This window comes from Etheostoma cragini, chromosome 12, assembly GCF_013103735.1.
Source record: "Etheostoma cragini isolate CJK2018 chromosome 12, CSU_Ecrag_1.0, whole genome shotgun sequence".
In the NCBI taxonomy this organism is placed as follows: Eukaryota; Metazoa; Chordata; class Actinopteri; order Perciformes; family Percidae; genus Etheostoma; species Etheostoma cragini.
In genome coordinates this window covers 25,025,439-25,035,528 of record NC_048418.1, presented here as the reverse complement: position 1 = coordinate 25,035,528, position 10,090 = coordinate 25,025,439, and the positions used below count along the sequence as shown (strand labels likewise).

Below are 10,090 nucleotides of genomic sequence, written 5' to 3'. Positions count from 1 at the left end.
CCCCCCCCCCCCCCCCCCCCCACAGCTTACCGGTTCCTGTCGCCTTCCAGGCATTTCTCTTTGATTATCTACAACATCTAATTAAACTGTATCTTGTGTTATGTTACAGTTTTAACTGTAAACAGCTTAACCCTTATTTTGTCTTCCCTTCAAAATTGAAAATCAACACTTTTATTTTTAACCTGGTTACGTTTTTGTCCCTTTTTCAACACTACTTTCAGTGTTTCTCACTTTTTTTTAAATGTTTTCTACACTAACCTATTAACTTTAGTTTTACAGTTATTTTTGGAATTTATGGTCAATAAACCTCATTTATAGGAAATTATACTTAATGTTTGAGTTAGAAAAGCAGAAATTAGGAATTATTGAGACTCAAATTAAAGGAATGGATGTTGATGATAATCACAGACTGGAATATGTCAACTTTTACTCAATACTATTTCAAAACACTTCCATTTGTTTTCAAATGCTATAAAATTGAATGAGATGCCTCAAAACTGAATGAAAGTAGAGATTTGTACGTATCTGCCTGAGAAAATGAATCACAAAAATTCCCTTTTGTCACTAACTAAACAATAGTTTTTTTTCTTCACTTTTCCCAACGTTTTAGTCACTTGTTTCTAAGTTTTTGTTACTTTTTCCAACATTTCAACAGTGTTTTTGTGCTGTAAAATTGAATAAAACACCCAAATTCAATGAAAGTGGTGAACTTATCATTTATTATTCATGTGAAAAGCATTGTATGGAACCATCCACGGTATTTTTTTTTGACAAGAAACCCACATTTCTTATAAAGAAACTTTTTAAAAATGGGTCAAATTTACCCGAGAACAAGAGGAGGTTAAACTTTCCTTTTGCCCACACAAGATATTGCATGAATCTCAGTTTAAAGTTATTGGGCTCATAAATTATTAGAAAGTATACACTTGCTATGACTCTGCATTGCACTTTTGGATTTTGTGTGTTGGTGGAGATTTACAGCAGGCTTTTGTTGTTTGGGACCCAAGCACAGTTTCTAAGAAGGAACATACAATACCGTACATACAATACCAAATGTTTTTGATGCTTTACACAGATTTTAAATATGAAGGGGCCATTGACGTCAACCAACACACACTGCGACCTTCAAAACCTTCACTTCCAGGATGCAAAAACAGCCCAAATTGCAGCTTTCTTCTTCCTTTACAGACTTGATTGACTGCTTTGCACGGCCCTTCACTCCTCTGCTGCAGTGCAGCATGGGACACGGCGGATAATCTCCAATAACAGGTGATCGCGGCTGAGCAAACAGCATCAAAACATAACACCTGGGCGCCAGAAGAGTCTTCCCTTCAGTCTCACAATCACACTTCAGTACTACGGCGCAGGAAAAAAGCCTGTCCCTGGTTGTGTGATCCCTCTAATGGAAAAGGGTGTATAATCGAGAAGAGAGCTGGTGAGCTAATGAAAAGGGTAGCGAGGTGATATTTTCACAGTGACGTCTGAAGCGGGATGACATTTACACAGAAGAAGCCCTAAAGACGGTCTTTGAGAAAGGCCCGTGTAGATCATACAGGAGCAGCACAGGACCACTTGGATGGGATTCTGATTTCAACACGACTCAGGCTCGCTCATTGGAAATTAGCAACAGCTATAAATGCTGTGATGCTGCGCGTTAATTGTGTTGCACAAATGTTTATGTCCCCCCCCCCCGCCTAATACAGACATGGACACTGAATCTTAAATCACATTTGTACCAAAAGTTAATCACACAAAGAGGAGGTTGGGGTGGAGTACATAGTGACGGCAGTAACACACACATGCTACATATTATTCTTGGCCGTGTTGTATGAATCAAATCAGCTGACGCCAAACGGCTGAATCATCCAGTGATTGTGAAGCATGGTTGGAACAGCTGATGCCAATCAGCTTATGCAAGCATAACGTAACAGTACAGCATGCTCCATTTCCAGGCATTCTTGATATCATCCTAAGATACTGTACATTTTTCTAAAAACATACATGTCACGCAGCCACTCACTGACATGAATCTATTACAGCAGAACGTCTGGAAAAGTGGAGAGGCTGTTTGTAACTGCAACATAGGCGTCTATGGCACAATGTACGACACTTCCTGATGCTTGGTTAATTATGTAATCGACTCACATCAAACCCATTGAGTTCCTTTTTATTTTGTTGAATTTTTGATTTTAATGGAACATTCACAGTTTGCACTTTGTAAATGCTAAAGTGTGGTCTAGACCTACTCTATCTGTAAAGTGTCCTGAGATAACAATAAATAAAATCTAATTCAAATAGATGTATTCATTTTTATAAATGAAGCTACCATGAATCATATACTCTATTAACAGACACCAAAAACTATGACCTTGATTGGTATCGAGACAAACATAAAACTACATCTTTCACATTTCCAATTGATTGCTTTGTAAATTCAAAGATGAACTGAAGATTCTGGTTTGTCACACCACTCTAAGGTTTTTGACCCAATTTGGTAAACTCTGGCCCTTCATGTGCATATACACGAGGCTACCGTAGAAATCATACACTTTATTAGTAGAGACTGAAACTATGACCTTCTGAGTGATTGGTTTGGAGACAAACAATACAAACACACCTTTCACATATTAAAGGTCATGCGTTTTATTTTCTTCCTACTCCAAAACCTATATCCAGCACATCGTTTTAGTCAGAAGTTTGACATTTCTTTTACATCAAAAACAAATATATCCGTTGTGATCTAACTTTTTAAAGTCATAACCAATGTATAAGGTCACGCCAAGAGGCCCACATACTGCAAACACTTAGTGAATGGTGAGAGGCATTCACTGTCCAGCCACCTCGGGTCTGGTGCGACATTTTTTCTCAAACGCATCATCAAACGGGGCTAAATTGCGTGAAATCTTTGCAGAGGAGCGCGAGCCGTTTTCTCTCAGAGGACAGGTCCGCCGGGAAGGGGGGGAATCAGGTCAATAGAGAGCCATATCAAGGAAGGGACCATTTCCCTGCCACATGGGGGACTTAATCAGGACAGCTTCTTGAGACTGTGATCCATCTCCAGAGGAAGGAGGATGGCATAGTTTGAGTCTTTCATGTTCCTGCCAATGGTCTACAGCTGTGTACTTTCTGTGGTAGAAAATGAACCAATGAGCATGTGATGATACTGGCCTCAGCGGGATATGCGACAGATGTTTTTGTAATTTTTTATTTGCTTTAGTTGGATGATTCGGGGTGCAGGCCAAGAACAGGGACAATAGCTGGTCAAACGTGGTGTAGAATTTTCCTCGAGCCCCGTGGGGAGGAGGGCCACTACATCATGGACACCAACAAGACTCAGAGAAGATTGGGAAATGGCTTCACTCGCATCTTTCTACAACTCAAACTAGCGCACGACTTCAACTCTCTCTGTTCGCTGATTGGGCCGCCAAAAACTGCGCTCAAGAAAACCCAAGATCATACCACGCTGAAGCAAAAGGAAAATTGAGCGGAAGGTAGGAGGACGGTGCCAGGCTAGTCCCATGTGGGATCAGGTCTACGGTGTGTTCACAGGACTAAAGCAGCATGTCACCAAGCTGTTTGAAAGCGTTATCACAGGTCATGGAGCAATATTTGCTTTTACATATCTCGTCCAAAAACCAATTGCTATAAATATAGAACTTTTTTTTTGTTATCATGCCGCTTTAAGGATTTGGACCTAATTTGACAAACATTTGCCATTTGGGGGCGCTACTAAAATGAAAAGTTCATATCTCTTTTGCTCATTTAATTCATTAAATTTGGAGGGTACAATCTAGAGCCCATTGTGAGGCCACGCCTCCAATGTTGTACTGATTGGTCAAAATGGATGTGGCCTATTACACCCACAATCCTTTTTTGAATCCACTCTTACACTAACATGAATAACTTCAGATTTACAGGGTTTCTGCACAATGCAGCATACACTCCGCTCTCATGTTTAACCCTCCTGTTGTCCTCGGATTTGACCAAATTTGACCCATTTTCAAAATGTTTTTTTTTCACAAAATTCTCCAAAAAAAAAAAACATGAATGGTTCCGTTCCACACAACGCTCTTCACCAGTCAAATAAATGATTAGTTTACTACTTTCATTAAATTTGGGTGTTTTATACAACACAAAATTCCTAGACAAAAATTGCTGAAAAAAACAAAAAAATGACTAAACATTAGAGGGAAGCAGCAAGTTTAAAAATAGAAACCCTAATTTAGAAATTTTGAATTTTAAGTAGTTTTGACTCAGAAAAACGAACAAGTTGCGTGGTTGATGCGAAGACAACACAAGTTCCACTTTGTCTGACTTGCAGTTTTCACATGAGAAGTTCTAATTGCTTACATATACTGTAAATTAACAAACACTCCAAATGTCCCTATAGCCACTTTCATGACAATTCACCACACCTCTGCACTTGTTTGATTCTCTGTTAGTTACATCACAACTCCTCAGATTTTAACCTTAAAAACAAAGAAGAAATTGTAAAGTATACAACAATAACGGTTAGCTAAAAAGTATCCATAAGCTAACACAAACACATGGAAGGCTGTTATTACTGCTACTCACATGGAGCCGCTTTTGTTTTGGCGCTTTATTGCGTCACAGAAAAATATCCAGTAGCTAATTTCTGTGTAGCGTTGCCTCAGCTGCCCTTAAGAACCTGTAGAGAGTTGCAGTACACACACACCTAGGAAAAGTCAAGATCACATACACATCTTAAAGAGATGGATCCATTAACACGTTTTCAACATTTGGCCTGAATTCTAGAATGCGTTTCCGGTGCGCAATCATGAGCAATTTGTTTGAGCATTTTACTGCTTCTTGGTTGCATTTAAACCATTATGATTTCCCTAAAACATATGGCAGCTAAGTGTAAACGGATATTAATGTCATAGTCATGTTTCACAATCTGTTAGGACTGGAATGATTGGCAAAATACTTTAAATGTCAAGCTTTCTCTAGACTAAGTGTTGCACGCTGCTGTTCAGAAGACCACTGTTATTATCTCCCTCCGTGTGTGTGTGTGTGTGTTTTCTTGCGTTTGCAGCTCCTCTTTGTTGTTCAGTCTTTGGAGGAGGTGGATTTTAACTTATATTTCAAAGTTAATTAAAAATATCAGTTGGTCTCTATGCGTACATTTTACAACTGTCAACATGACATTTACTTGAAGAATGACACCTAATGGTTTATGTCTCCCTGTCCTATTTTGATGGATGAGACACACGCTGCCGTCTTTAGCTCTGCAGCATAGCGTCTCTTCATCTTTTAGTCTCATAAGTCAAACTTTTGAAGGACTCTTGCCAGTGCTTATATGCCTCTGTGAGCTCTGCTGGATGTGTGCTAGTTTATGCACTATTAGAAAAAAAGTTAGGTTTAAATCTATCAATATAAAGAACATACATATATATATATATTTCATGCTGAAGTAACTTCTTGCAGTTTACACCAAATTTTATAATATCGCAATTCAGGCAAATAGGAAATATTACTGTGGCCTCAATAGAGTGAAGAACTTCTGCGTAAAGTATGTTTTGTGCCACAAAAATGGCATGAAGTGTCATCATAGGGCATCACGTCCCAAGTGTTGCAAATTAATATATGATAATGATATGGTAATTATATTATAATCATAACCAGTTAATTTTCTTCATTTTGTAGCAAGAAATTCATTACATGGCACAGAAAAGTAATACTTGACGCCCCAAGGTGTATTTTGTGCACATATTGCATTCCCAGTCATGAAATATACATATTGTGTTAAGGGAAATGTTGTGCACGAAATGCAGCGTGAGACATTTAGTGCTCAATATTAAAGCAACGTGACTCAAAAACAAGGATTTTATAAATGAGGGATGGGCAGAGCTAGTGCTTTAATAGTTTGACACACTATCCTTCTTTTGAGTTCAGTGTTCATCTTCAGACAAAGAGTCTGTGTGTTGCTTTCATGGGTTTTAAACTGCAACACCACACCGGATCGAGCTAGGAGCTAGGAGCATTAAAATGAGTAGGAAAAGGGACAAAAAGGGTATTTAGACAAAAACGTGCAATTAATTGCGAGTTAACAATGAGATTAATGCGATAAATCACAATTAAATATGTTAATTGTTTATGGTTCTAGTACGCTGGCTTCCCCCCCCACTAACAGCGGCAGCTAACTGGACTATTTGTACTGTAAATGGACTGTTCTTATTTAGCGCTTTTATAGTCTCAACGACTACTTGAAGAGATTTAACATAGTACAGGAACCATTCACCGCTTACACACATTCATACACCGTGGCCGAGGCTGCTGTACAAGGGGCAACCTGCTCATTAGATACACACTCACACACATTCACACTCTGATGGCGCAGCATCAGGGTTCAGGACACTTCACCATGCAACTGCAGGGTCAGGGATCAAACCATCAACCTTCCGATTGCGCGACTAAAGCTACTTCTGAACGTACATGTTCCACCAAACCAAGTTCCTTTCCTACTATGTAGCAGAGGCACCGTGGCTCTGTCCGGCGCTTAGCAAGAAGACGAACCTAAGATGATTGTGATTGGCTTAAAAGAAATGCCAAAAAACCAGAGCAGGTTTTTCCTCCCATCCTGGAATGTTGTGTGGACTAGCCAGACCTGCCTCTCCAGCGCAGTGGAGGAAGGTCTGGCAATGCGGAACTACTACAAAATGTATCCATCAAACATTTATAATGCACTTTGTTGACACTGGGGGGGGGGGAAAGGGCTTTTCCTATGCTGCCCCCTCACTCTGGATTTCTGTCCCCAAACATCTCAGGCTTTCCACATCACTTGCTAACGTCCAAACCATTTGTTCTGTTTCCTTTTTTTTTTTTTTTTTAAGTTTCTGTTTTCCTCCCTAGTCTTGTCTGGTTTTATTACCTGCCTTGTGTTTCCCCGCCTCCGTGATTGTCTGCCCCACCCTGATGTGTTTCACCTGTTCTTGAACCTAGTGTCACTTGTCTCTCGTTACCTCGTTTTCAAGCTGCGTTCAAGGCAACTCTGAAAGTGCCCTGGAACGGCAGTCAAACCTGAAACTCACTACTCCTGCGCTCATACCAAATAGTTTTGCTCCCAGTTGCAGACCCCTGTTGATGCTGCACAGAAACCGGTGATTAACGGAGAGAAACACAAATAAATAGACATAAATAGGCAACGTAAAGTAATTCCTTCCATTGTAATCAAAGCAATACACACACTGTGTACTACTGGAGGTAATGTTTATTAAATGAAAAATATGTTGCCGACTATATATCGCTGGTGTGAGTCTAGCTAACCTTAACGGTAGGTAGCTGCTAGCTAGCTAACGCTAAAGCTAGCCAGAAGGGTTTGTGCGGACTTTACCTGGAATGCTACCAAGTCCCGAGTTGGGACTTAAATGCAGCATTAGTCTCTGTGCTTCCCTTGTGTCAGATTTGTTTTCAGTGCTGTAGATTAGTCACCCTGTTTTCGTCTCTGTGTTTATCCGTGGCTCCTGTTGTTTTTTTTGTTACTTTGCATGTGCACAAGCATGCCTGCTGTTTTCTGGACACCTTTTGTTGTATGGATTTTTGTTAATAAAGGTTCAAGCTCGCCACATCGCCTGGCCATCTCTGCATTTGTGTCCAACCTTCTCCACCACTGTAACCTTACCTTGTAAAAAGGCCTTTTTGTAACTTTTGAAGTGCTATATAAATGAATGCATCATTATTATTATGATTAAAGCCTATAAAGAAACACAAATTCACTTTCCTTTTTGTCTCCTTCCAACACACCAAATAACAGCGTAATTCAGAATGTGTCTCTCTCCACATTTACTCAAATGAATCCTTAATATCCTCGTCTGTTTATCTCAACAGTCAATAGGCGTTGTTTGTTGCAGTTTTTGGCTTGCAGGCAAATTTTGAACACGCTGTGCCACAGAAGCTACACTGTCAGTGAGGAGCAACGTGTTTTATAGTAACGCTTCCCCCAGGGATGTCATTACTTTAAACCCTCTTGCAATACATCAATTTCTAATTAACATTTGCATACTAGATCATTGGGGGGTGCCTGGGAGGGGAGGGAAGAAGGGTGCCAAGGACTCACATGCATAAATTTATGCTAATTAATTGAAATAAAAAAGAGCCTGGAGCTTAAGGTGGGGCGGAGCAATGGAATGCTTCAACGCCCAACGGGAGGGGCAGGCTGGATGGTTGAGTGCTGTCAGCAACGCCCGGTGCATCCAAAACCACCATCACTCCTGAGACCTGACTGGTTGGATGGAGTGTGTAGGATATGTATTCCTGCGTTGGATGCTTGTTTGTGTGAGTGTGTGTTCCATTATGTCCCAGATAGCATGTGGTGCATGTGGGCCCAGGTGCAGTCACAGCTCACTTAGAGCAGTAATACTACCACAAGAAGTAAAACTTTGTGATTAACAAGTTTTTTGGGGTTCTTTTAACAAAACATGAAACACACAATTTGCAGCAAAAACAAATCCCCCACCCCCATAAACACCACATACCCAAACAAAAATCAAGTAAAGACGACAGAGCAACTTCAACATTCCAGACCCTTCAACAAAATAGTAACAAAATAGACAAAAAACCATAAATATATGTATAAATCATACACATTTATCCCCAGCACAAGGGTTCTCAAGAGCCCTCCAGTAAGATCAGGTGCTTTCCCCTAATTTCTAGTATAGACATCCAATCAAGTAAACCGTTAATGACATTTTTTTCAGAGACCACCACCCTGGCCACCTCACAAGCCCACTTCTGGATTGAGGGCACCCCTTCATTCTTCCATCCTCATAAAATCTGTCTGGCTATCATTAAACCAGTCTGGACCCAACTTCTTGTGTTCTTATTAATCCCGTTTAGGATGGACCCATCCCCCAGAACCAATCATCTTGGGCTCCCTGCAATCTGACATAGGTCATCATGTATCACAGGACCATAGGACGTGAAGTCCTCTGTCTTACATTTCCAACAGGTTGGTGCATCTTTCAGACCAATTCTAGACAAACACGAAGGAGTCCAATAGAAGTGATGCATCATTTTGAACTGACTAAGGTAAAATAAAACTTTTTAACACTTCAACACTGACAGTTAGGTAAGACTCATATACACCACAAAACTGCAACACAGTGCAACTTGCCCAAACATAGGGTTCACTTACATCTTTATAAGTAATATTTCAGAAGGTTGCACATTTGTTTATACTATCACGTACACCAGGGAATGGACCCACAAGTGCTCAACTTAAGTAAGTAGAAGATCAATGGTTTTATTAGAGCACTAATGACACTTACAGGCAACAGTGTCCGAGTAATGACAGGCAAAGGGAAATCTGTGAAACAAGCAGCAGTCAACAAATCCAAGGAACACAGGGAAAACCGCTCGAAGGCTGAACGCAAGGAAAACAGATGCTCTCACACAGGAGAGTAAGACTGAACTTAAATACACAGAGACAAGGGGGGACAATGACACACAGGTGCAACACATAGGGCTGGGGACACGTAATAAACCCAGGGGGGAATGAGGACAAAGATTGGGAAGTCAATTGATCTTAAACGAGATGAAAAGGTAAGTTTCAAAATAAAACAGGAAATGGGAAATTAACTGAAAACGCGAAACTAAAAAACACGTGTGTGTGTGTGTGTGTGTGTGTGTGTGTGTGTGTGTGTGTGTGTGTGTGTGTGTGTGTGTGTGTGTGTGTGTGTGTGTGCGTGAGAGGAAATGAGACAAGTGAGTTGTCATGACTTTGCTCCAAGCCGAAGGGCTGCTGAGACGGATGTGCAACGTCTTCCTCAAGTGTTTGTTGCCTCATCTGAGTGGAAATTGGAGTTTGGAGCGAAGCGGCTGATGCATTTCTCCTTTGCATGCAGATGTGCTAATGCAACCAATTTCAAATCTAGAATTGCACTCAAGGCAAACTCTTCCTGGTGCTGGTTGGTTAGTGTTAGAAAAAACAACCCAATCTCCTCATCAAGGATAACAGCAGACAGCTAAACACACCAGGGCTGGGAACCTGCGAGCTGTTTTTACTGTGGGAATCAGCCGCCACACCACACACAGCAGCCAGGTGGTTGCAGTGATAAAGCTCTCTGCAGCA

General features: G+C 40.7%; 1 long non-coding RNA gene across 1 annotated transcript in view; it reads right to left on the bottom strand.

Moving 5' to 3' along the window:
* The window catches only part of LOC117954492, a 20,479-nt gene extending 11,398 nt beyond the window's left edge, over positions 1-9,081 (bottom strand). The window contains exon 1 of the long non-coding RNA XR_004658835.1: positions 9,069-9,081. This is a non-coding gene — a long non-coding RNA (uncharacterized LOC117954492). The remainder of the gene's footprint in view (positions 1-9,068) is intronic.
* Positions 9,082-10,090: the final 1,009 nt, after the last annotated feature.